The following is a 25,938-nucleotide window of genomic DNA, read 5'->3' as shown; positions in this document are numbered from 1 at the left end:
GCGAGAGGATATAAACTGCTGATTTTGGGGTCTCCGGGCCACTTCTGTTCCATCTTTCAGTGTATTAAGTACATAGCAGGAGGCGGGAAGCGCCTCTTTCCTCGGCAGCGATCTACTACCAGGTAATGGCCTATTAATAACTTCTTTTCTTGCTAGGTCGGCAGTTTAACTCTCGCGGCGGGTTCGAAGCGTTTTCCATCATGTAACCTTTTCCTAAAATGTAACTACTCTTTTCTTCTATTCTCGTGTAAAGCTACATAATGGGATAGAGAGTGCTAACCCTCTCGAGCTCCCACTCACATTTGTTTTGAGGTGAACTTATTTTCTCAAACTATTCTTCGTTTATGTAATGTAAAATGTTCTTCTCTAAGTCACCTCTGTAGTATGGGATTAGCCCTTGCGTTAGCGGCCCAGAGCCAGATTAGGTTTTAAAAACAAAGTGTATTAGGAGTGCAAATTCGCCTCCTCTCAAATTGTCATTTTAGAGGTCATGTAATCAACCTTCTTTTCATGTAATAGACCTCCGTAGGTTGGGTATTTTACCCCTGTGAATACGTCCTTAGAGGACAGCTTGAAGGTAGAGTTTGGTGTGGCCTTGTGATAGGCTTACAATTTTGAGAGCGGATCGCTCTTTTGAAAATGGAGTGTCATATGCCTCGTGGAGGCTTTTCTGTGTAATTCGGAGCCAGGGGCTCCTAGGGATGAATGGGGTTTTCTGCCCCTCTGTTAAAACTTGTGTTTGTGGTAAAACTGAGCTGATCGCTGAAGTCAGGGCGTGAAGCCCAAAACCTGTAAATATTGTAACTCCCCTTGTTTTGCTACATTGTACCTGCCATGTCGGTTATTGCTTTGTTTTTGAAAAGAAAATATAACCTTGTTAAATTTTAAATTAATTTTACATGCACTATAATTTCGTAGCTTGAAACCCATTCACACCCGCACCTTCTTTCACCTCTACCTACCACGGATATCTCCGTAACAATAATAATAATAATAATAATAATAATAATAATAATAATAATAATAATAATAATAATAATAATAATAATAATAATGTTATTTGCTTTACGTCCCACTAAATACTTTTATGGTTTTTGGAGACACCAAGGTGCCGGAATTTAGTTCCTCAGGATTTCTTTTACATGCCAGTAAATCTACCGACACGATGCTGATGTATTTGAGCACCTTCAAATACCACCGGACCGAGCCAGAATCGAACCTGCCAAGTTGGGGTCAGAAGTCTAGCACCAACTGATTGTGCCATTCAGCCCGGCTTCACAGGTTTCATCGAACAGAACGATATAATCTGCTATAACAAGATCCATGGCAGTTCTGGCATCAGTTGTTCTGTCAAGTAGTTCATGACAATGCTGAACAGAATCACAGTCAATGTTGATCCCTGATGTACACAGACGTCACCCAGAAAACTTTGGAGACACCTGAACTAGCTTTCTCTTCTGCACAGGAACAAATATACAAGTCCTGAATCAGCCTCACATTGTCCCCAGGGACGTTCTGATGTCACAACTCCTCCCAAACAATCTCTCTGAGAACACAGTCGAAGGCCTTCTCCAGGTGAGGAACACCACATGGAATTCCTTATATAGTACATAGTGCTTGACAATAATAATAATAATAATAATAATAATAATAATAATAATAATAATAATAATAATAATAATTTTATTTGCTTTACGTCCCATTAACTACTTTTACAGTTTTCGGAGACACCGAGGTGCCAGAATTTAGGCCTGCAGGAGTTCTTTTACGTGCCAGTAAATCTACTGACACGAGGCTGACATATTTGAGCACCTTCAAATACCACCTGACTGAGCCAGGACTGAACCTGCCAAGTTGGGGTCAGAAGGCCAGCACCTCAACCGTCTGAGCCACTCAGCCCGGCCACTTGCTGACATACCAGATGTGATACTGCATTGTTTATGATTTGTATTGATGATATTCTCAACACTATCTATAATGACATGCTCTCAAATTTTGAGGGTGTGCGAAGTGAGTTTGATGCCTCTGTAGTCCCCACGTTCACGGACATCACTCTTTTGCTTGAAGATGGACATGAGGTAGCTTTGAAGACTCTGTTCCTGAATGGACGCACTACTAAGGATCTTATTAAACATCTTATCAGCCGGACATTTCCTTTTATACCCAGTCTTCCATAGCTCAGCTGGGATGTCATCGAGCCCCGTTGCTTTACCATTCTTAATCTTTGACACAGCTGCTAGAATTTTAGCTCAGGTGATCTTGGGTATGCGTACTTGATCAGGAAGCTGTAGAGTTGCTATGAACAAATCACTAAAGTATTTCATCCATTGGTTGTTGAGTGTGTTGTCCTGCTTGATCAACTTCACCTTATTGTCATGGATATATTTGGTGGTGACAATGTCCCTGGAGTGCTTGTCACACTGGATGGCAACTCTGTAGATTTGTTCTACACCCTCCGGCATCTCCAGGGTCTTCATATAAACTTTACACTTATTCTTCCTTAGATTCTACACCAACTGCCTTTGCAAGTTTCTTAATTACCTTTAATTGATCATCAGGCATAGGCTGTCCTAGTTGTTCCTAGACTTCCATCATTCCTTGAAAGCAGTTTTCTCCCACGTCTCATCACCAATCTTCAGTCTCCTTTTTTGAGACCCCCAGATGCTGCCCTGCTTTCTCAATACAGTAACTCTGGAAACAGTGCCATAAATGGTTTGGGTTGTCAGTGTCATTTGCCTCCAGATCCTGAGCAATATAGGCCCTGATGTCATCATTTAAACCATTCGATCCTCTTTGGCAAGGTGGGTTTGATACTCAGATGTCACAGCTTAGCTGGAAAATTTATAATGTCCAATAATGGACCATTATATTGGTATTATAGCTTTAACTTGTCGATCAGAAGCCCATGTTGCAATGTGAGAGGAGAGCCGGTGTTTCCGGTACAATACCCAACCGACAAGCGTCACACGGTTTACCCCAAGGAGATATTTTCAGTGGTATCCTATTTGCACTATATGTGAGTGTCTTCGAACAAGTCATTTCACTTTCAGCGCGGTTACTTGCTTATGCGGACTATTTATTTCTGTATTATTCAGTGGAGCCATACGACTGTTCCTTCCCGTGTTCGGGTTCCGGCACATTGGGGCTAGCCCCGGTTCCCAGTCGCCCTCACACCTGTAGATAACGCTTAACAACAACCATGCGCGAGGCATTTTCGCAGCTGGGTGCCCATGGCCTTCAACTTTCCATTTCCAAATTTTATGCCATAAAAATGGCGTATGTCTTTTAGTGCCGGGAGTGTCCGAGGACAAGTTCGACTCGCAAGATGCAGGTCTTTTGATTTGACACTCGTAGGCGACCTGCGCGTCGTAATGAGGATAGGAACCTTCGGCTGGGACACTCCTTAAAATTAGCCGCGTGTTTCCCCCCCCCCCCCGCAGTTGGCGCACTTAGTGTACGCGGGGTCGTTGCCGTGGGGGCAGTCGCGGGACAAGTGGGAGGCGGCGCATCTGCGGCATCTGGGCTCTGATCGGCACGCCGCCCCTGGATGGCCATGCCTCGGACACACTCCACATTGGGGGCCAGTGGCTGGGGGGCGGTACGGCTCGACCAACACCAGCATTTTCGCGAGCATCCGCATTTTCCGCAGATTGTCCGCTTCTGGGGTGTCCGCCACGGCAACTAGGAATAGGTTGCCCTTGGCTGGCCTATTCCCTGTACGCATCCACACCACGGATAATGCGGGGATATCCTGTGCTTTCAAGGCACGCTGGATTTCGTCCGCATTGCTTCCGTTAATGGGGGTCCTCACTACGAACCGCTTCATAGTGCTGTTGGGTAATACTTTTACAAAATTAATATTTAGCCCTTTCAGCACTCCGATAGCAATTTCGTAGCTCTCAAAGCTTTGCATGTGTAGCCGGATCGCTTCGTGTGCATCAACTCTCGGCCTGGAGAAGTAGTATTTTCTCTGGTCATGCGGTAGCTTTGTGAGGAGCTCCATTTCAAGTGTCTTAGTTTTGGTGGTGTATACCGTAAGGGGTGGGGGTGGGGGTTGACCCCTTATGGGTGTTTGGTTTCATTTGTTGTTGTGGTTGAGGTGGGCTCTGACGAGTCTGCCTCTTGTGAGTGGGTGGAGCCGATAGATGTTTCGGTGCTACTATCGACTCGGGTACTTGTTTACGTGTCCCGCCTTTCTGGGCCTTGCGGCTCAGGGGCTGGGTCGCTTTGCCTTTCCCTTTCCCCTTCTTCTTCCCTTTTGCCTCCCTGAAGCCGTCACCCTGGTTTCCCGGCAGGGTGGCTGGGACCTCGGGTTCGGTCACCCCGTGCTCACTGAGTCCCTCTCCCTCGGAGCTTTCAGATTCGGTCTCCCGGGATTTACCTGAAAGGTCAATCACCAGTGGAGCCTCGTCCGAGTGTCTCGTTTGCACGGGTGGGGATTGGACTTTATTTAGCGCCATCCGCCGAGTCCGTCTCTTCCTCTCATTCCTTCCCTTGTGCGCTGTTGTCTGTACGCTCGGGTTGGCGGAACTGGGTCCCGCTTTCCCGGCGTCCGATGGGCTGACCACTGGGTCGGGTTTGAGGGTTCGGTTCATGTTGGTGGGAGAAGTAGCCTCCAGTTTATGTTGGTGTTGCTCCACAGTCGCTGGCTCAGTGGAGCCATACGACTGTTCCTTCCCGTGTTCGGGTTCCGGCACATCGGGGCTTAGCCCCGGTTCCCAGTCGCCCTCACACAACGTCACGCACTCCAGCTCAGCTTCCAGGCTTCGCCTGCTCTTAGTTCGGGGGTCAGCTCTGTGTCTGGCCGGCCGATTGGGGAGCGACTGCACTAGTATACATAAAAAGGACTCCTGCGGGAATAAATTCCGGCACATAAGTTTCTCCGAAAACCGTAAAAGTAGTTAGTGGGACGTAAAGCAATTATTCTTCACCTTATTATTATTAATTATTTCTATTATTATTATCAGATCATTAACAGAAATGTACGTCACGTGAGGCAATATCGGTCGCAATAGTTAACTACAGATTGTTATACGTAAGACGAGAATGAGTCATCTGTAACCTCGTATTGTGGTTAGCACGAGAGGACGACGTGTGACAAAGCAGGTTTTGTGTACAAACATCAAACATACACATCAACAAATCTCATAAACATAACAAGGTTACACGTGGGAGACATGTAGCTATTAACCTGAACGCCAGGGCGACGGTCGCTTTCATGAGTACAAGATGAGTTATCAAGTTATACACAATTCAGAGATGTCGAACGTATTTAAGAGGATTTCGCCACAACTACATCCTACATTTTAATATTATGGTGCTAATAAAAGATCGCAACAGATTACGCTACTGCGTGTTAAGATGATACCGGTGGAATACATCTGTTAGGACATAAGGCTTCAGTAGAAGAAGAAGATGGTAACGAGAGCCACATAGTCAAACAGGACATAGCCGAACAAGGCTCACATTTGTGACACAGATATAAATGTGGCGTGTTCGTAGGAAGTACAGTCGTAATAGTAACACTCAGTTTTAGGAAAGAATGAAGGAACGTACAGTAGGGGCTCCATAATTCCAGGTGGACGGTAAGAAAACTATCTCTAATAGAAAAGCACGCATTTACGAACGTACACGAAAATGCCTGTGTACACGATAAATTTACCTATGTTAAACATTACAGCACAACAGTTTAGAAAACATACAGATTCCCTTACACTAAAAGAAATTTAAAATTGTCTTATGTAAATAAAAACGCTCTGGGCAACTTTCTTCAGTTAAATGTTAACTTATAGTTCCTTAGTGATGAATATAAAACAAATATTTTATTGAGATTTTTAAAGGTGATGATGATGATGGTGATGATTATGATTGCTGGTTTTAGTTCATCGGCCCTTAAAAACGCAAATTATCTTCTGTTTTAACTCTTCTTCTTCTTGAGGCGCCTTCTCCTAGTGGAGGTTGGCGGTCCACATAGCCAGTTCCGAACGTGATGTTGCAGCATGGAAAGCATCTTCTGAAGAGCAGTTGTGCCATCTTCGGATGTCCTTCAATTCGAACTTTGTTGTACACTTTGATCTTTCCAAAACTGTCGGGCTTTCTAGTCATAGCAACGTTGAAAGAATCTCCCCCCTCCGGAGATCCGAATGGGGGAATAGAAACTCCGGATAGTAATTTTACGTTAAACAGAGCCATGCCGTGTGAACTTTAAAGGATATCCTTCAGGATCCTTAATGCAGTGGTTTCCCATTGCCTCCCGCATCCTAATACCGTTGACCAGTTGTAGGTTCTTCCGCCTTTTGGGACTATTTTCTGTCCCAAGGACGATAGAGTGCCCTAACCTCCAACCGCTCATCCACCCTCAAGGAAACTGTTGGCACTTGGTACAGGGGATCTTCTTATATCGGAAGATACTCGGTCCCTTCATTCGCTAGCCGCCTGCATATAACAAAATTGTCATAAACAGTCGTTGGCCCCTCTATACCGTGGGGAGGTGAATGTCAGGATTTCATCGTCATTGAAACTGAGACCATAATGGCTTTTCTCAGTTTCTCTGGATTCACTCATAGTGAATAAAGAAACAAAATATAAACTGCTCGAACACATGTTATGAACACAAACCACGTGAAAGGTGGGAATGCGGAACTGCTGAACTGCGTTCAAGATCAATGTCTGGCGTTTTAACAAGCACGTCTTCCGTCTGTTGTGTTCAGCTTTCGCCACGTACAAGGCACTAACGCACTGAAACTCTCGATTTATAATTTTTTACCGATACATCAATTTTTCTGCTCGGATTTATGAGAATATCGAACTAGCGAGTCTTAAAATACTATATCGATTCTGTACTGTACTACCTAGTAAATACGCTGCAGAAATGGCGTAACATCTGACATACCAAAGCGAAACTCGTAGCAATTGTTCACAGTGACCACCCTGGGCTTCTCTGCAGGCTTCACTTCTCCGAATCCAGTTGCGACGCATTCGAGCCAAGACCAGTGTTGTTCAGAATATTCTGGTGCTTAAAAATACGTTCACGGAGGTCAGTTCAGTTACTTCAGTTCAGTATACTTTGTGTTTCATGTCCCCCCAGACATAACAATCCACTGGAATAAGGGCTGGCCAATTGATACTTCCACATCGTCCTGTCTACCGTTGAGGAAATGTCTGCACCATCGTGTAAAATCCACATGGTCCGGCGTAGTCGAACGACACATCCTCTGAAAGCTCCACTAACGTACTGTATCTACAGGAGCAAGATAACATTAATAAAAAGATGTAACTGACCTCCAACTATTCCCATCCAGATATTAATTAAAACCGGTGCTGGAAATTGCCTTGTCCTATTGAATGGGGATGTTTCACAGCCCATGGGTGGGATATAGTGGGTTCGAACCCCTCTGTCGGCAGCCCTAAAGATGGTTTTCCGTGGTTTCCCATGTTCACACCAGGCAAATTCTGGGGCTGTAACGTCATGAAGGCCACGGTCGCTTCCTTTCCGATACTAGCCATTTCCCGTCCCATCGTCATCATAAAGAAAGCTACACCGATAAAATTTTTGCAAGTAGGGTGATTGGTACCGGTCTGAGTGTCTGAGACGGTTGAGGTCCTGACCTTCCGACCTCGAACTTGGCAGGTTCAATCGTGGCTCAGTCTGATGGTATTTGATGGGGCAAACATACGTCAGCCTCGTGTCGTAGAAATATTGGCACGTAAATGAACTCCTGCGATATTAAATTTCGGCACCTCAGCGTCTCAGAAAACGGTAAAAATAGTCAGTGGGACGTAAAGCAAAATAATTCTAATAAAAATACGATTGGTCAAAGAAACAGACCTCCCACTGCATCCATCCAGTTGGTAATTGAGAGCCGGTGCTAGAAGTTGCCTTGGCATACTGAGAGTGGATATTCCACAGCCCATGAGTGAGTTATGTAAATATTAAACACTCCTTGTGTAAAAATTGACTCACGTGTCACTAATACACTTGACAGAAATTCTGGATTGCGTGCTTGATCAATTAACCAGCGGCAGAAATCCACTCTTAAATCATCACCGAGCTTGATAGTAGCAGTCGCTAAAGTTCGACCAGTATCCAGTATTAGGGATATAGTGGCTTCAAACCCCTCTGTCGGCAGTCTTAATGATGGTCTTCCGTGGTTTTTCATGTTCACAACAGGCAAATGCTGGGGCTGTACCTTAATTAAGACCACGGTTGCTTCCTTCCCGATCCCTGCCCTTAGGTATATCTGTCGCCGTAAGACCTACCTGTGTCGAGGCGCCATACATCAACTTGTAAAACAAAATTGGTAATCAGCTGGTGAAAGACACTGCACCCGTTGAATGTGGACAGGGTCCATTCGCTCTTCATGCAGTGCTCTACGTATGGTCCAAGTTGGTATACCAACGGCACGTGTTATACTACGCGTACGGCGCCGGGATCATCGTTTACCATTGTCAGGATGTCTCCTTACGCGTGTAATAAAATAATGTTATTTGCTTTACGTCCCAATAACTACTCTCATGATTTTCGGAGACGCCGAGATGCCGGAATTTAGTCCCGCAGGAGTTCTTTTACGTGCCAATAAATCTACCGACACGAGGCTGACGTATTTGAGCACCTTCAAAATACCACCGGACGTATCAGGATAGAACCTGCCAAGTTGGGGTCAGAAGGCCAGCGCCTCAACCGTCTGAGCCACTCAGCCCGGCCCTTCCGCGTATAGGATTACACGTGGCCGTTCAGACTTTCGCTTTTCATAGCATGATATAACACAGCCTGTACCGCACACATGTTGCACTACAGCAAGTATCGTTGCAGGATTAGGCACCCATATGTTGGAAAACCTTTCCCAATTGGTTCGTTGCGCGCGACCCGTATTCTATTCTGCCTCACGATACACTAGCAGCATATCATTGTATTAGTGGTTTTCATACACTGGCATTATTCAAATACTACTACGACTACGACGACTACTACGAAGTAACTCGTGAACGACTAGTACGGTCAAAAATTCGCCCCTCTGACAGCTGTTATTCATGTGCAAGTCAGGCAGGCCGCTCATACCTCTAGTCCGGTTTCATGTAGGGGGCGGGGACCCGTCTAACCACATCCCCGTCGCCAGGAACAGCAGACAACCGAACCGGCACGTGACACGTCTAGTGCTTTTTTCGAACTGCTTACGCTGAATGTTCTCCCACAATGTGATTTCATTATTATGGATTCTTGGGAGAACTATTCGCAGTATGCAGAAACACCCCGGACTTCATTTCTTATTTTTTATAATGCACAACATACCGCAAACACAAAGCCTATAGGACGTCCGATTAGTCTGGTAGACATCTCCAAATATCATAAGGTAAACATTTTTATCGCTAAACCACGCACATTTTACTATGCGATTTGCGCGTGTTTTAGCTCTCTATTCTAGCTCAGTCCAGTGGTATTTGAAGCTCCTAAAATACGCCCCGCTTCTGGTCGGTAGATTTACAGGCACGTTAAAGAATACCCGCGGGCAACATTCCAACACCTCGCATCTACAATAATGTTATATGCTTTACGTACCACTAACTATTTTTCCGGTTTTCGGAGTCGCCGAGGTGCTGGAATTTAGTCCCTCAGGAGTTCTTTTACGTGCCAGTCAATCTATCGACAAGAGGCCGCCACGTATTTGACCACCTTCAGATATCATCGGACTGATCAGGATCGAACGTCCCAAATTGGGGTCAGAAGGTAAGCGTCACCTCGAGTCTCTAATGGGACGTAAACAGCATTATTATTATTATTATTATTATTATTATTATTATTATTATTATTATTATTATTATTATTATTATTATTATTATTATAAATGTATTAGTCTATTACTACTACTATTATTCAAATAACAATTAACCGCTACACTCAAACTTCGTAGCTCTTCATCTGTCAGAAAACACTAAAGAAAGTAGTGAACTGACAAGTCCGAATTATTAATCTTGAAATTCCGGACATGTCTCCGAGATTAGTGGAACATGTATTTACAAACTGTTTTTCCTCGCACCGACACAGATAGGTTTTATGGCGTCGATGGGAGAGGGAAGGGTAGGAGAGGGAAGGAAGCGGCCGTGACCTTAAGTTAGGTACCATCCCGGCATTTGCCTGAAGGAGAAGTGGGAAACCACGGAAACCACTTCCAGAATGGCTGAGGTGGGAATCAAACACCCTCTACTCAGTTGACCTCCCGAGGCTTAGTGGAGCCCGTTCCATCCCTCGTACCACTTTTCAATTTTCGTGGTTGAGCGGGAATCGAACCCGAGCTTCCGTGGGTGGCAGCTAATCCCACGAAACACTACACCACAGAGGCTGGCAAATATGTACTTGAACGTCCAAAGTTACAGTTATATTCCTTTATAGGAAATGCTCGAATTGCCTTCCGTTAGCTCGACGACAAGCTTCCATGCGGTGACACTACGAAGCTCTCACCCGCCTCCACACATCCACGTCAGCTCTCACAGTAGCAACGGCATCGAAGATTCGTTGTCGTAGAGTTGCTTCATCGGCAAATTCCACTTGGTACACCAAGTCTTTGAGGTGCCCCCAGAAATAAAAGTCTCGTGGATTTAAATCGGGGGACCGCGATGGCCAGCTGATGGGACCATACCGACCAACCCACCGATTCGGGAAACAGCCATCTAGAAATCAACAAACGTCCATGCTGACATGAGGAGGTGCCCCGTCGTGCATGAACTACATCCGCTGACGTATCTGTACTGGAACGTCGTCCAGAAGCTCTGGTAGAGAAGACTGCAGAAAATGGAGGTAACTAGAGCCAGTTTGTCGTGCAGGCATTTCCAATGGTCCAAGAAGCTGATCTCCCAATATCCCGGCCTGAAGATTTATAGAAAACCTGTGCTGGAAATGACCTTGGTGAATGACATGAGGGTTTTCCTCTGCCCATGTATGGGCGTTGTGAAAATTACTGATAACCTCACGAGTAAAAGATGCCTCATCTGTAACCAACACATCGTGCGGAAAGTCTGCATTACCTTCACATTGTTGCAAGAACCAGGTACAGAATTCAGCTGTTGGTAGATAATCCGCTTCTTGGAGATGCTGAGCCCTCTGGTAGTGGTACGGGTACAATAGCTGTTCACGCAATGTACGGTGAACAGTCCAGTTAGATGTACTTACTTGCCTTGCCTAACTCCTTGTGCTTATTGACGGCCTCTCTTCGACAAGTCGTAAAATTTATTCTTCCTGCCGAAGCTCCACAGGATCACGATGCGGTCCACGACCCCCGATCCGAGGAAGAAGTGAGCCTGTGTCCCGGAGCCTTTGATGCACAGCGACGAACGTTCGGCTATTGGGAATACGGCGGTTTGGAAATCGTTGTCTGTACAGCTCCCTCGCTGCATGTGCCGATTCTCCTGCTGCACCGTAAACGAGGTGAATATCGCCTAATTCGGAAAACGTAAATGTTTCCATTATCTGATCAATTGGATACAGTGATGTTAGGTCTACAACTGTCCCACGCCTGGGGGACACAGCAATGTGCCAGCAATGACGATAGGGCAGTAGGTGGAGCCTACGCCCAGTGCCGCATTCATTTGTTCACGCGCTACCGCTGAATGTGCAACAGCTGCGTCAAACCGTTTCCTCATGTGATTGGTTTACGTAGAGTTAAGAGTGTGTTGAGGCTAAAAAGGGTACATTTAAAGTAAACAATAAGAATACATTTTGGAATAAATCAGTGGAGCGAAGTCATATGTAATAATAATAATAATAATAATAATAATAATAATAATAATAATAATAATAATAATAATTTGCTAGTTGTTTTACATCGCACGGGCACAGATAGGTCATATGGCGACGATGGGATAGGAAAGGCCTAGGAGTTAAAAGGAAGCGGACGTGGCCTTAATTAAGGTACAGCCCCAGCATTTGCCTGGTGTGAAAATGGGAAACCACGGAAAACCATATTCTGGGCTGCCGAGAGTGGGATTCGAACCCACTATCTCCCGGATGCAAGCTCACAGCTGCGCGCCTCTAACCGCACGGCCAACTCGCCCGGTAATAATAATAATAATAATAATAATAATAATAATTTTTTGCTAGTTGTTTTACTTCGCACTGACACAGATAGGTCTTATGGCGACGATGGGATAGGAAAGGCCTCGGAGTTGGAAGGAAGCGACCGTGGCCTTAATTAAGGTACAGCCCCAGCATTATCCTGGTGTGAAAATAGGAAACCACGGAAAACCATCTTCTGGGCTGCCGACAGTGGGATTCGAACCCACTATCTCCCGGATGCAAGCTCACAGCTGCGCGCCTCTAACCGCACGGCCAACTCGCCCGGTAATAATAATAATAATAATAATAATAATAATAATAATAATAATAATTTGCTAGTTGTTTTACGTCGCACTGACACAGATAGGTCTTATGGCGACGATGGGATAGGACAGGCCTAGGAGTTCGAAAGAAGCGGCCGTGGCCTTAATTGAGGTACAGCCCCAGCATTTGCCTGGTGTGAAAATGGGAAACCACGGAAAACCATCTTCAGGACTGCCGACAGTGGAGTTCGCACCCACTATCTCCCGAATGCAAGTTCACAATTGCGCACCCCTTACCGCACGACCAACTTACTCCAAGCTCTAATGCCGGGCTGAGTAGTTCGGACGATAGAGCGCTGGTCTTCTGATCCCAACTTGGCAGGTTCGATGGAGGCTCAGTTCGGTGATATTTGAAGGAGCTGAAATACGCCAGTTTCATGTCTGTAGATTTACTTGCACTAAAAAAGTCCTGCGGTACAATATTCCGGCACCTCAGCGTCTCCAAAAACCGTCAACGTAGTTCTTGGGACGTAAAAAAATTACATTATTATTTCGTGCTTGCAAACGGAAAGCACATGTGCCATGGTAAAATAAAGCATTATAGCTTACTGTTGCCTTTACAGTGCTTTATACATTTTTAAAATAAAAGTGGCCAGTCTTAATTGCTCAGACGGTTAAAGTACTGGTTTCTTGCTTCCAACTTAGTAGGCTCGATCTTGGCTCAGTCCGAAGGTATTCGAGGGTGCTCAAATACGTCAGCCTCGTGGCGGTAGATTTACTGGCGCGTAAAAAGAACTCCTGCGGAACTAAATTACAGCGCCTCCAGAAACAGTACGAGGAGTTAGTGGGACGTAAAGCAAATAACATTACCGGTATTATTTTTTTTTTGCTAGGGAGTTTACGTCGCTTATGGCGACGATGGGACAGGAAAGGCCTAGGAGTTGGAAGGAAGCGGCCGTGGCCTTAATTAAGGTACAGCCCCAGCATTTGCCTGGTGTGAAAATGGGAAACCACGGAAAACCATCTTCAGGGCTGCCGATAGTGGGATTCGAACCTACTATCTCCCGGATGCAATCTCACAGCCGCGCGCCTCAACGCGCACGGCCAACTCGCCCGGTATTAAAATTATTATTAATATTATTATTATTATTATTATTATTATTATTATTATTATTATTATTATTATTAACAGGTTATTAGGATCTGAAAGGCAGGGAAGAAAATAGTAAAATATGCGTGGTGTAGGAGGAAACAAGATGAAATGTACTTCACACGTGCCAACATCGCTCGCAGTAGTTTACTACAGGATACTATGCGTAAGACCAGAACCAGGTCTCTTGGCGATGAGTCAGGTGTAACTTCGTATTGTGGTTAGCACTAGAGGACAAAGTGTGAGACAAACAGGTTTTGTGTATAAACATCAAACATCCACATCAACAGACACACACACGCAATGAACCCAAACCAGTACAGTGTAGAATGAAGAACTGCCAAGCTGTGTTCAAGGTCAATATCTAGCGTTTTAACAAGCACGTCTTCCGTGTGTTGTGTTCAGTTTGCGCTACGTACAAGGCAATCGCGCACTGAAACTCTAGATTTATAATTTTTGTTACCGGTACTTCAATGTTTCTGCTCGGATTTATGAGAATATCTAACTATCGAGACTCAGAATACTACATCGATTGAGAACTGAACTCCCAACTCAATACCCTGCAGAAATGGTGTAACATCTAACATACCAATGTGAAAATCGTAGCAATTGTTCAAGTGACCACCCTGGGCTACTCTGCAGGCTTCACTTCTCCGTACCGGGCGAGTTGGCCGTGCGGTTAGGAGCGCACAGCTGTGTGCTCGCATCCGGGAGATGGGGGCTTCGAACCCCAATGTCGTTAACCCTGAAGATGGTTTTCCGTGGTTTCCCAAGTTCACACCAGGCATTGCGCGGCTGTACTTTAATTAAGGCCACGGCCACTTTCTTCCTATTCGTAGGCCTTTCCTGTCCCATTGTCGCCACAAGACCTGTCTGTGTAGGGGCGACGTAAAGCAACTAACAAAAGAAAATCACTTCTCCGAATCCAGTCTTCCGTAATATCCATTGGAGATCTGGCGGGCCAATTGATGGGTCCATGTCGTCCTATCCACCATTGTCCAAATGACTGATCCAAATGATCACGCAGTAAGCGGCTTATATCAGGTGGTGGACCATCGTGTAAAAACCACATGTTTCTGCGTAGTCGAAACGGCACGTCCTCTGAAAGCTTTAGTAACGCACCTATGAGGAACTCCAGGTAAGATACCCTTATGAACCGTGCAGGTAAGATAATAATAATAATAATAATGTTATTGGCTTTACGTCTCACTAACCACATTTCACGGTTTTCGGAGACGCGGAGTTGCCAGAATTTAGTACCACAGGAGTTCTTCACGTGCCAGTAAATCTACTGACACAAGGCTGACGTATTTGAGCACCTTCAAATTCTACCGGACTGAGCCAGGATAGAACCTGTCAAGTTGGGGTCAGAAGGCCAGTGCCTCAACCGTCTGAGCCACTCAACCCGGCAAGATGATTGGTGCCGCACTGCGTATAAAGTGCTGGCCTTCTGAACTCAACTTGGGAGGCTTGATCTTGGCTCAGTCCGGTGGTGTTTGAAGGTGCTCAAATACGCCAGTCTCGTGTCTGTAGATTTATTTGCATTACAAAATTACTGCGGTAAAAAATTCTGGTATTTCAGCGTCTCCGAAAACCGTGAAAATTAGTTAGTGGAACGTAAAGACATTATTATTATTATTATTATTATTATTATTATTAGTAGTAGTAGTAGTAGTAGTAGTAGTAGTAGTAGTAGTAGTCGTAGTAGTAGTAGTAGTAATATTATTATTACGGAAGGTCTAATTAAACGGGTCCATTACAGTCATCATTTTACCTATCGACACTTACTGTCCAGTAATAAGCCTTCTGTCCGCCTCTGTGGTGTAGTGGTTAGTGTGATTAGCTGCCACCTCCGAAGGCTCGGGTTCGATTTACAGCTCTGACACGAAATTTGAAAAGTGGTACGAGGGCTGTAACCGGGTCCACTAAGCCTCGGGCAAATGAGAAGAGGTGGTCCGATTCCCACCTCAGCCATCCTGAAATTGGTTTACCGTAGTTTCCCACTTCTCCAGGCAAATGCCGGGATGGTACCTAACTTAAGGCCACGGCCGCTTCCTTCCCTCTTCCTTGTCTATCCCTTCCAAACTTCCCATCCCCCCGCAAGGCCCCTGTTCAGCATAGCAGGTGAGGCCGCCTGGGTGAGATACTGGTCATTCTCCCCAGTTGTATCCTCGACCCAATGTCTCACGCTGCAGGACACTGCCCTTGAGGCGGTAGAGGTGGGATCCCTTGCTGAGTCCCATGAAAAACCAACCCTGGAGGGTAAACAGATTAGGAAAAAAGAATAAGCCTTCTATTACAAATGCCCGGCGGCAATTTCCCAGTAGCTCTTTTTCCTTCGAGCAATGTTCACGCATGGATGCAACTACGGTTTTTGAAATGTGTCTCATTAATGACAATTTCACTGAATACTTATAGCCTTTTTTTTCAGTGTCCACCGTCCTTTCATTGACCTAAAAAGTTTTTTTTGCTATTTGTTTTACGTCGCACCGACACAGATATGTCTTATGGCGACGATGGGACTGGAAAGGCCTAGGAATGGGAAGGAAGCGTCCGTGGCCTTAGTTAAGGTACAGCCCCAGCATTTGCCTGGTGTGAAAATGGGAAACCACGGAAAACCACCTTCAGGGCTGCCGACAGTGGGGTTCGAACCCACTATCTCCCGAATACTGGGTACTGGCCGCACTTAAGCGACTGCAGCTATCGAGCTCGGTCCTAAAAAGTTTATGAATAAGCATAGACAACCCGCATTGTCTACTGTCAGAAATTCATCGTAGACTGTCGCAATAACAGCACAGAAATGTTGCGCCCATTTTTCATTTACTTATTAACTATTTTCTTTCATTTTGTCAGCTTGGATCACTCAGTAATGCCATTGACGTCTTATAAATCACACACAACTACACAACACTTGATTTGCATGCATGTGCTCGTACTGATCTTCGACGTCACTGTAAGGATTCTGTGTAATTTTCACACAGGCTACCCTAGACCGGTTTTCGAGTACAGCAAGTGGCCTGGCACGTGAGTCACCTCTCCTACTTGCCAACCCTTTAGGGGAAGTGCATAACATGTGTTGGCCTGCGATAAGAAATAGGTTCAACAAGCCCTATACTCTGTTACTGTACTTAGACTACGCGTGGACAGAATGATTATCACCGGCGTATCCTGCTACGGCCGTTCAAAACACATTAGGTCCTGAAATATTTGGCTCAGTTATGGGCAAACTAATAGGACAAGGTAAAAGTACATAGCATATATTGTGAGATGTATTTTTCTTCGCCGACCAGCTTAATATCATCACATCATTCATTATATAAATTCTTGCGAAATTATTCCGAAAATCCTACTTGCTTACATTTAATATTCGTTAATTCCTTCCAATAAAGTAACTTTGCTTGTGCTCAAATACAAAACCAGATTGACATGAGAAAATGTCCTCAGAAATATTTAAAACAGTTAATATGTATCACACTTTTCAAACACGTTCTCAAATTTCTTGGTAACTCTTCTTGCAGAGACAAAGATAACCCCTTTAAGTCATTGTATTATTTAAAATATTATGATCAAATATCATATCTAGAAATTACACAAATCGTTCTCCTATTTGAAAGCATTAATTAATTCAAGTGCATATCTGAGTCATAAAATTGTGCTATCAAGTGTATCTGACCATCACTCAATCAATTCATACCGTAATTGGGTGGTCTATCTTGTGAGAAAACTCTACTCACTACCAACAACCCTTAGTTGTGAAGATTAGTCACCAGTGATATCGGATAATTCATTGGAATAAACTGCAAAGCTTCCCTAATATGTGAGAAAATTCTTACGATCAGAAGAAATACATGGATGTAGGTTAATTTCATATCATCTTCCTCATCCAGACTCATTTGATGACCTACTATATGCGCACTTTTTCCTGAGCCCGATTTTTACGGGGTGAGGAGCAAGGAGGGAGTGCTGCCAGTTCCGGTTATACTGCCAACTGGATGGAAATGAAATCTGAATTGAATCGATAATATGATCGATCGATATGAATTTTCTAAACATTTATTATCTTACGTCAACAATTGTGTCACACATACATTATTTAACATTATATAGCATTTCTCAATGCGAATCTTGTTACTAGCATGAATTATATAGTTTGGCTTTGCTGTGTAAACAACAGTACTAGTTTGCAAAGTGTACGCCAGATGTCGCACAGCGATGAATAAGCGATTCATAGTTTGTGTTTCAAAGGTTGCCGATATGGATGTCGAAGATAACCGATTCAGTACTACGGAGCTCCGGGCTCAAGAAAAGTGCGCGTATAGTACAATTAAAATATCACCACACAGACGTCACTGAGATCGTATCCTACACTACCTATGGCTTATTCAAGGATCAACGGTCGATTGAAGACAAATTATATTCATTCATCATCTCAAAAATACGTAACTTGAAATACTATCTTCATTAAAATAAACTATGACCTTACTCACGATGAACAATAATCATCACCAACATTGATCATCATAACCTCATATCATTATTCACATATAAAACCATCACTTCACATTTTATATCATATAATACTTCACATCATAGTAAATGCATTAACTCATTCCAACTCGACGTATATCTGTCATCACTGACCGTTTAGCTGACTACTCCGTCATAGTCTCAATCTTTTAATAATTCGGTAAAATATTACAATATCCTTCTATTTAGCAAGAATATCCTACATACGATCTCATTTCCACTATTATTTGATGTCATAAATTCTCACATAAGCCTAGTGTTTTTCGCAACGTCGTATAAAATTCAGCAAGAGATAAAAATTTAACCTCATTTCATATTACATTGACAGCATTACGAACGGGTTTATATGATACTATCACTGGTTTACTACATCCTAAATATGGATTTGACGTTTAGGTCCGATGAATACCTATCGACTTTTAACCTAACTATGGAATTCGCCTTCCCATATATATATCATTTCACTGACATTAATTAGAATAGCACTTTGAAAAATAAATACATTTTCACTTATAGCCTTGACTTAAAGAAACTTATCTTTGCTCTGATTCCCCCGTATTAATCTCATGTCCGGGTGGATGGACGTGCAGGCACAGCTCACGGCATTTCCCTCATCTGTTTGGGAACATCTGGGACTGTCTCGGCTGGTTATCGGTCCTTATGGGCTGGAAACGTCATCCCGTATCGCGATAACCTAGGTAGCTTCGCCTCCATCTTCTTAGTGCATGCTGCTGGTCTCTCGAGCAATCGGAACAAAACAAGACGTCAGTTTGGTTAATGTCGTCATCTTATGGATATGTTTTTCTACAATCTGAATATGATATAGGAATATTGCTCTTTAGAAGATTGATCTTGGAAGTATTCTAAAATTTGCAATGCGTAAAAATGAATATTCCAATTGAATTATGGAAATATATGTGTATATATATTCTTCTCATCTCTCTCCCTGTCGATATTATAGCTATGTAGCCTCTCGGAATTGATTGTATCGGCTAATACGTCGTCTTGGGTAGATATCGTGACGTAGCAATGTGGAAGTCTTTATATTCCAAAAGTACAATTGAATTTCACGGAGTGAAATATTCTTGAGCGCTAATATTTTCGTAAAACAGTTTGTGGACAAAGGTTTCTCTCTATTTTATGACTAGTATTTTGATAAAACGATGTTTTCCTTCCTCTTAAGTACGTCCGTGATGTTCTCCTTCTGTGCGAATCGAATGTTAATTTTTAATAATAACTCTTAACAATCTTCTCACGTCTTTCTTTACCACCGCCTTCTATGCTCCTTTCTCGCCGAGCGCTTGACGAAAACATTACTCCTTCGGCTCATAGCAGTACTCTGACGCTTTATTATCGACGTTTTGATGACTTGAACTCCATTTTCGTTCCAATTAGATCTTGTTGGGAACAGAGAAATGGCACAATGTTAATTTATTTAAGAGTGCTACAAGTGAGATGTATGCCATACGGGGAACTTGTGTGCGCGTCACGTCTCACCTCTCAGTATTATCGTATGAGATCGAACCCCGCAACGTGTGAACCTAGAACTTCTTGAATTTCCAGATCCTCCATAAATTCGAGAAATTCTAGAACGTCGAGAACTTCACATCCAGGACGGGCGTGGTTACTGTCCAGACCGTGCCCAGTAACCATCCCGGAGTCCGGAGATTCCAGCCTGCTACAACGCTTCAACTAAACTTGTATAAAAGGTGATATGAATTTGTTTCCAATGAACAATAAAACGAAATTTTCAAAGAAATATAAATGCACTGAACTAATACCCATCTCTGTACCAACTCCAATGCTTACGAACCACCTCCTTTGAAATATTCCATGCTCTTCAAGCTAGTGTCAGCGGCCTCAAAGACAGACATTCTTTTTCCCGGTACAGTATACATTGTTTTGTCGTTTTAACGATCAGCGTACGTTGCGTAAGTAATTGCCGTAGAATACCTATAAATCCGTCGGGAATTTGTTTTAAGGCAAGTTTTTCCCAGATAATGTGCAGCGGGACAGAGTCGCATGCACGTTTGATATCAAGAAAAATAGATATCGTACTTTGATTTCTATACGTCGCCAATAGAACATCGGTGTCAAAAATATTAAAGGCATCATGGGAAATTCGTCCTTTAAAAAGACATATTGACATTTAGGTACAAGATGGTAATTATCTAGTGCCCATATAAATCGCTGTAACAGGACTTTCAGAAATGTTTTCCTAATACAAGAGCCTAATACAATGCCACGGTAGTTGTTGGGGTCATTCCAATTTATAGGTGTCGTGAAGGTTCTCAATATGTTGTTATAGGGGTCTATTAATACTTTCTTAGCACGGTACGGTTATAGCTTTATCATCTGATATGTAACAAGTCGGGTCCCGGGGCAGAGTTGGAGCAGGAAGTTAACACCGCCTCCAATTCCTTATAATCGCAGGGTTTCAGTAAAACAGAAAATTGTGGATTGGGAGTTACCTGGGTGGAAACAAAATTATATAGTACATAGTCGGAAGTTAGTTGAGCAAGAAAATCAGACAGAACTGTACGAGGTACTACCGCTGGCGGTGTATGTTGCGAAACTCGTGTTAGTGCACGTATGGCATTCCACGGTTGCGTTGCGGGTACATGGTGGTTTAAGGTGAAATATACTCCTTCCAAGACGTGCTGCGTTTATTGTTAAAATGTGCGAGACATAAGCTATATGATGTTTGAGGCAGAAATAATTGCGCGGTGTGAGATGTTTTCGATAGTGTTGATACAATCTCCTGCGAGTTTGGTTTAACTTACGACACTCGTTATCCCACTATTTTATTTGTTGCGGATGTCCGTATGAAGGTGCAGTAGATTCTTTAGCGGGTGATAAACATTAATATAATCTTGAAGTATCGTATATAGGGAGTGATAAGTTAACGTGTTAACAGGTGTTTGGTCAAGGTGTTCAGCTAGATAATTGCTACAGGGGTTTGCGTTGAAGTGCCGGAAAGAGCGTACATTACTGTCATATTTCGATGTTGTGGTACTTGTGCTAGGTGTGCCTACACCGTAAGTTATGACACTAGGAAAATGGTCACTTGAGTGAGTATCTGATAATGTATGCCAAGTAGTGATGGGCAACGCTCTCGCTCGAGATTCTCGAGACTGACGTCGCAGATCTCGAGACTCTCGCGAGAATCTCGTGACCGATCCTCCTGTAGTACAAGCTGTGCGACGTACCAGTAACTACAACTGTAAACTTGGTAGCATATCATAGGCAGTTATTGTGTGAAATAACGTTCTCACATGAAAACGTGTGAGCCAATACATTTTGTCAAAAGCCTGCAGTTGTACTGCATGTTCAACTATGAACCCCTTAATACCATTAACGAAAGTGCAAATCGAATGTCAGTACCTAAAACTGTTCACGACTCATTTGAGGTGAACATCTTAGCTGTATAACCCTGCATAATTTGTGAATAACTGTAGATAGGATGTGCACCTACTTGGATACTAGAGGTGTGCATTATTCGAACTTGAGACGGGGAAGATGTGCTTTGCTGCATATGCAACCACCAATACACATGAGTGGAACGTGTAATCTATAATGTCCAACTGTGCTCCAATTCTTTCAGCAGGGGGATTGGGCAACGCTCTCGAGACCGTTTCTCGTGTGCTGCGAGCTGTGCGACGCGACGTCCCAGTAACTACGACTGTAAACTTGATAGTTATCATCAGCAGTTCTCATATGGAAACGTTTGTGACGATAAATTTTGTCAAACGCATAGGAAAGCACTGCATGTTGAACTATGAGCTCCTTAATACCATTAACGAAAGTGTAGACAGAATGCCAGTATCTTAAATGGTTACCTAACAATCGTTGTCGGCAGGGTAGCTTCTTATGAATCAGACCAGGCCGGAGGTGTTCTGTGACTATTCCTCTTCATTTATATTATGAGTTTTTAAGTGTTGGATCATCCTAGAAGTATTTCTGCCGACGTATTTTACTTCTTTTGAATAAACAAAACAGTGGGCTGTGTTATGTGGCATCTCTTCAAAATAACCGACATCCACGACTAAAGTTGCATTTCGGACATCGTCTTCAAGTTGTCGCGTACAATAAGACACAATTACACATCGCACTGTCATATACCGAAGTACGTAATTATTATTATTATTATTATTATTATTATTATTATTATTATTATTATTATTATTATTATTATTAACAAATAAGTTACATTGCAAATGGGAAATATCCCGGTGGCAATGCTCACTTACCGTAGTGTAATAATAACCAGCATACTGATGTGGGCAAGTTTTCCTTCGTAAACAGGACCATAAGGAATTTCAATAAATTACCTGTAGCAGTCTTTGATAGATTCTCTTCCGGTATCAAATTGTTTAAGATGATGATTAGTGCTAGTGTAATGTGAAAAGTAAAAGCTGTAAACAACGGACAACTGATTTTTTTATTTTCTGCTGTATTTAGAATGTTAAACTAGTAGTATTTCTTCTAATATTTTCTCTCCATGGAATTGCTTGTTGTAATCGTGTTGTTGTAGTTGTTGGGTAGTTATGTTTTAACTTTAATATCACTTGTAGTGTTAAGCTAGTAGCAAGTTCAACCTATAGTATTGTAAACCATAGTGTTAAGTAATGAAAATACTTAAGTTGTGTGTGAATTTGTGTATAACGATACTGGATATAGAAAGTTAAACTAGTAGTATTTCTTGTCATATCTTCTTTCGTTGTTGTTGTCGTTGGTTTAACTTCACTTTATTATCACTTGTAATGTTAAACTAGTAGAAAGCTCAACCTATAGTATTGTAAGCGGCAGTATTACGCACTGGAAATACTGAATTTGTGTAGGATGATGCTGGATTTAGAATGTTAAATTAGTAGTACTTCTTGTAATATTTCCTTTCCATTGAATTGCTTGTTGTACCGTACTCTTGTTGTTGTTGTGTAATTATGCTAACTTTACATATGATGCGAATACTCTATAACATTGTAAGGAATTATTTCCTTCCTCACCAAAATATTGGTAAACACAAGCAGTGGTCATAATGTGATATTGAATGTGGGATCTGATAACGATGTACACCTATCTGTCGAAAGAATTGGAACAAATTGAAGCATTTTAGATTACACATTCAACTCATACGTAATGGCGGTTGCATATGAGGCAAGGCGCATCTGCATCGTCTCAAGTTTGAATAATGCACGCCTCTAGTATCCAGGTACGTGTACCTACAGAAGCCGTCAGGTTCTGTACTTAAACCACTCATTCGTGTACCTACCAGTACATACCATACCAATACCAATACAATACAATAAATACAATACAATACAATACCAATGTTATACTGCGTCAAAATAGACTTCTGTAGAAATGAACGCTCTAGTCGCTTGTTGACGCGTATTTACGAAATGGAGAAGGCCCGTGGTTGGCTATTCGCATACTCGTCACAAACAACATTCAGCTCGGACTACCTGTAGGCCTACGACACGCTGCTCGCCGTACAATGCCGGGACAACGCTCTCGAGATCTCTCGAAATTTCTCGCGAGAAATAGTGCCTGCGCTAGTCTCGAGAAATCCCGAGAAATCTCGTGCAACTGGTAGGTGCAAGGGGTCAGGAGCCTCTTCACCCCCATTGTTAGCTGCCATGCTAAGCACTAGACACACCAAGAATTAGACTATGTGCCCACAGCTACACCTCGTCACAGTCAAACACGAACGTGTCCACTCACTAGCACTGTCACACAAGGGCGCCAATGCCCGGGGACCAGGCGGGGGCCGCCCCCTCCCTAGCTCTCAGGGAAAGGCAAAATCTAATGTAGTCAGGTGTTTTTCATTCAAGAAAATTATTTAAAAGTCGGTATTACCTAGAAGAGCTAGTACTGCCCCCCACCAACAGGCAGAGGATGCCGTGGGTGATATTCTACCGCGGAATACAAGTCGCCATTTATCTTCCAAAATGTTAAAAACACTACATACCCCCAGGTCTAGACCCCCCACTACAAACTGCCATATGGGCGCCCATGCTGTCACGCGAAAACTATCCTTCATAAACTCCGAGTGGACAAAAGTTGATTTTCGTTTGGTGAGCAAGCAAAGGGGATGTGGGGGCATGAGGCAGTAAAAATACCATACGTTGCACGACAAGAAAGGAGCTCTGGGGGCCTAAGTCCCTAGGTAAGAGCTGCAAAGTGGTCTACAGGCCTCTAGTATACCCTGAACAAAATAGGTCTGCTTAGGTCATTGGTCTAGTTTGGTTAGACCATTTTTCTGCTAGCTTGGACTAAAACCATTAGTGTGTTGTTAAAAAGTTCAAATTGGGTGCTTCTTTTTTGATCGAAAGTGGCAGCCCTGAGGGCAGATATGACGCGAGCTCTCTCAGAGACAATACTTTGTACTTTGAAGTGTTAACGTTAAGGAATCCGTAAGGCCAACGTGGTATCCATAGACTTTGGAGTGTGAAGAAAAGCGAGAACAGTTTTTATATAGTGTCGTCACTGCTTACAAATTCTGCCAGTGCCATTTCTAGAAATAAATAGTAATTTTGGCGACACCGCAGCAAAACACATGGGTCTCGAATAACAGGAACAGCAGAGATAAAATGTAAACATACCAAGTGGATCAGAGGGTCCAACCAAAGACCTCAGTCCAGAACGTAGGAAGGCCTGGAGATGCCGCGCAGAAACCGGATGACACTGGAGTTCAGCGCTCTGCCACTAGGATCGTTGAGCGCACTATACGAATTCATTCTAGAGAAGCGAGTATGCACCGTCTCTTTTTATTGATATTTAGGACTTTTAAGTTTTTCACTCATATTTTTTACTCACCAGATGATCAACAAGCAGTACTTTTCTGCTGAGAGGCGTATTGTGATGCTGGATGCTGCACAACAAGGGCGCCCATAGGATAGTTTTTAGAAAATCATAGGACCAAAGTTGAAGATCACTAAAAATTGAACGGAGACTGTGCCACCCGTTTTAAAATTCTATACATATTTCGATATTTCCCGGGCTCAAAAGCTATACATTAGAACAGCTTGGAATTTTTTCTTAAAGAAATGAGTGTCCAGGTTTCGGTATCGGCACTGGTATACATACGGAGTAATTAAGCAAGAAAGTAATACAGTTAAGAAAGATTAAATTAATAGAAAATAGGATTAAAACTGGGGACAACCGGATAAGACATATATGTAAATACCAAGTGGATGCCACCAACACATTCTGACGGCATGAGTTACCGATATAAGAAGAAGGTAACAGAGGATAAATTTAGGCACAGAAATTCTTAGGTAAACAGATAAGATGACTTATTGTGTTATTACTTATGCCTAAAGGGGCAAGACAGAGGCAAGAAAATAAAGCGGAAAACATAATTAGAATAAATATACAGTAAAAATTACTGCAAATGCCTGAAAACACCTTATGGTGTGAAATAATGGGCTACACTCCGCGGTACGGTTCAAATATTAACAACGCCGCTTAGTGCTATTGTAAGACGATTATAACCTCGAACGGTATTTCGCCAATATCCCGCAGAGTGGTCGATTGACGTCTCACTTGCTTTCCACCCAAGGAACAGCCACGAGTTTAGGGGAATGATGACGAAAATGGCAATACGTTACTTCCCTCCTGGAAAGCAGTCAAAGACGTTGCCATGGTAGCCTGTAGATTCGAATAGTATAATAAGCGGGTTCGGCCGCCTCCTCCTCCTCCCGCCGCCTCCTCCGCCGCCGCCTCCGCCTCCGCCGCCCGCGGGAAATTTGAATTTTGGCGGGAAATTTGAATTTTGGCGCGAGATTTGAATTTGTAAACAAAGCCACGTGCTTTTTGACAGCTGTCATCGACAACAACGCATCGCTAACCTCACTGCTGCCATCTTGACGGGCCTAAACCTCACTAGTGCCAACTTAACCTCACTAGCATGAGGTAAACAAAGCCACGTGTTTTTTGACAGCCACGTG

The sequence above is a fragment of the Anabrus simplex genome, chromosome 1 (genome assembly GCF_040414725.1).
Source record: "Anabrus simplex isolate iqAnaSimp1 chromosome 1, ASM4041472v1, whole genome shotgun sequence".
NCBI lineage: Eukaryota > Metazoa > Arthropoda > Insecta > Orthoptera > Tettigoniidae > Anabrus > Anabrus simplex.
The sequence above is the reverse complement of the archived record's forward strand: the minus strand, read 5'-3'. Positions refer to the sequence as shown.